We start from the raw sequence: 2,555 nt of genomic DNA, 5'->3' as shown, positions 1-2,555 counted from the left end.
TCAAGTTCCTGAATACTCTGGAGGGAATGTTACGGGAGAAACCAACTACTTTCTGATTAGATTTAAAGCCTGCTCCACAATATGGCACTCTGGCTTGGTACTGTTAATGGGACCCAAAACCTGGGCTGGATAAGTCATAGGCCCTAGGAGAGAACCTAATTTTGCTCAATGGACTTAGTAATAAACTGCCCTTGAGTTCTTTTCTTTATAGCCATGGTTAGTGCATTTCTCAACCTTCATCAGAAAAGCTTCTTTTTGCAGGAGATGGATTTATACAGAGACTGCCATTGGTCAACAATATTCGAAGAATAAGAAGCTAGAATTCTCAGCTCTAAATAAGATTGCTATGTTAGACCACACCCAACCAGGGTTCAGGGATCATCACTGAAGATGGGGCTGAAAGATGGCAGGAGCCAAAGGTAGTGAATGATTGCAGAAAAACACATTTTTTTCCAGACACGGCAGAGCCACTGCACACAGGAACAGCAGCTGTGACAAGACCTGTGCAAGATCAGGCCATCTCAAATCCTAACTCATGAAGTCCTAGCTATCTGAGAAGCCATTGACAATTGGCAGCTTCTCAGGGAGTTCTTCGGGGATGTGGCCCCTGAGATGCTGTCGTTGCTCAGTAAATGATCCTACGCCCATGCATATACAGGCTAAGTGGACTCAGGGGGTTTTAAAAAAGAATGTGTATGAAGCTGGAAGGGAAAAGTGGTGAAAGATAGGAGACTTAGAGGGGAGGGAATGGTATCTCAAGTTTCTGCCCTAACGTCTCTCAGTGATGGACTGTGACCCGAAAGCATAATCCAAATAAACCTTTTCTTCCTCTAAGTTGCTTTGGTCAAAATATTTTTATCACAGTGAGAGTACAATAGCAATGGGAGATAACATGCCATTTTTTGCTCTTTCCTATTGCGGCCATCGCTGGATCACAGCCGCCGAAATGAAGTTCAATCTCTTCGGTGACTTCTGACCAAAGCAAGAACCACAAACAGCATTTCAATGCATCTTCTCACATCCGGAGAAAGATCATGTCTTCCCCTCTTTCCAAAGAGCTGAGACAGAAGTACAATGTTCAATCTATGCCCACTCGAAAGGATGATGACGTTCAGGTTATCTGAGGGCACTACAAAGGTCAGCAGATTGGCCAAGTGGTCCAGGTGTACAGGAAGAAGTGAGTCATCTATATTGAAGGAGTGCAGCAAGAAAAGGCTAATGGCACTGACCATGTGGGCATCCACCCCAGCAAGGTGGTTATCACCAGGCTAAAGCTGGACGAAGACTGAAAGAAGATCCTGGGAAACAAAGCCAAGTCTTGACAAGTAGGAAAGGAGAAGGGCAAATACAAGGAAGAAATGATTGAGAAGATGCAAGAGTAGGTGTGCCTCATTAAAGACTGTTTAAGTAAAAACAACAACAACAACAAAAAAAACCATGCCATTTCTTCCCCCAACACACTGAAGAGCAAATAACAGGGTTTCCTAATGGAGGCACCAAGGTTCCAGCTAAGTTGAGATCACTTATATTTGTAATGATCTGGGTGTTTCCAGTAACCTTTGACTTTAGAAGCAGAGAGAGAAGTTTTGGCATATTGACCCTAGATGAGCATTTTGCATAAAAGGCGAGGCAGGACAGGTTCTAGAGAGATCATAGGGGTAGATAAGACTCCTATTGAGAGGATCCAAGGAGTGGATGAAAATAACTTTGTTTGTAGAGGATAAACGAGCTTAGTGTAATTGGAGGAAGAGTTGTCTGTTTCTGAACCCCAAGCTTTATAGGGATAAGATGCATGATGGAGAAATGCAAGCCTTGACTCCAACAAAGGCAGTTTGGTTCTAGTTGTTGGAGGCCTAAAGGTGGATTATTAAACTCTCAGACTGTGAAGAAGCAGTGGATGTTCTAACTGTTTCCATTGGTGTGTGGATTTGAAATGCTCTCCCACATGCATATCTCAGAGGATACCCACAACTGCCTGATGGCTTAAGTCATCCAGAGATAATGACCATTAGGTGTGAAACTCACCAGCAGTTAGTGCCCAAGATGAGGAAAAGGGGGTTTAGGGTCCAGGAGACAAATTTGGATAGTTCACAGTTTTGCTGAAACTCCACTGTGATCTCATTCATTCTAGACACTGCTACATGGCATACAGGGATCAGGTCTCCTACCTTAAAAGTTGCCTCTACCACTTACTGTGAGAAAAACAAATTGAGACAGTCTCCCTACTATGTAGCTCCAGCTGTCCTGGAACTTGCTATATAGATCAGGCTAGCCTTGAACTCACCTGCCTCTGACTCCCAAGTGCTGGGATTAAAGGTGTGCACCACCCTGCCCGGCTCTGTAAGCAAACTCTTGACTCTTTCGCATTCTGTTTTCTCATGCGTACAACATGAGCTTGCTTCCAAGTATAAAACTGAGCCTTTATAATTTCCAGCACACTATAAGAATTCTTTTCCCTTACGTCCTTCCCTTGTTATCTAAATATAGCCTGTCTGTGAAGCCTTGAACAGCTACTGAATCTTGTCTTGGCTTACTATGCAAAAACTTCAGTCCTC

General features: G+C 43.6%; 1 pseudogene; it reads left to right on the top strand.

Moving 5' to 3' along the window:
- Positions 1-946: 946 nt before the first annotated feature.
- On the top strand, positions 947-1,763 carry LOC100763086 (annotated as a pseudogene).
- The last annotated feature ends 792 nt before the right edge of the window (positions 1,764-2,555 follow it).

This window comes from Cricetulus griseus, chromosome 6, assembly GCF_003668045.3.
Source record: "Cricetulus griseus strain 17A/GY chromosome 6, alternate assembly CriGri-PICRH-1.0, whole genome shotgun sequence".
NCBI classification, from domain to species: Eukaryota; Metazoa; Chordata; class Mammalia; order Rodentia; family Cricetidae; genus Cricetulus; species Cricetulus griseus.
Note: the sequence above shows the minus strand (reverse complement) of the source record. Positions and strands in the feature narration are given on the sequence as shown.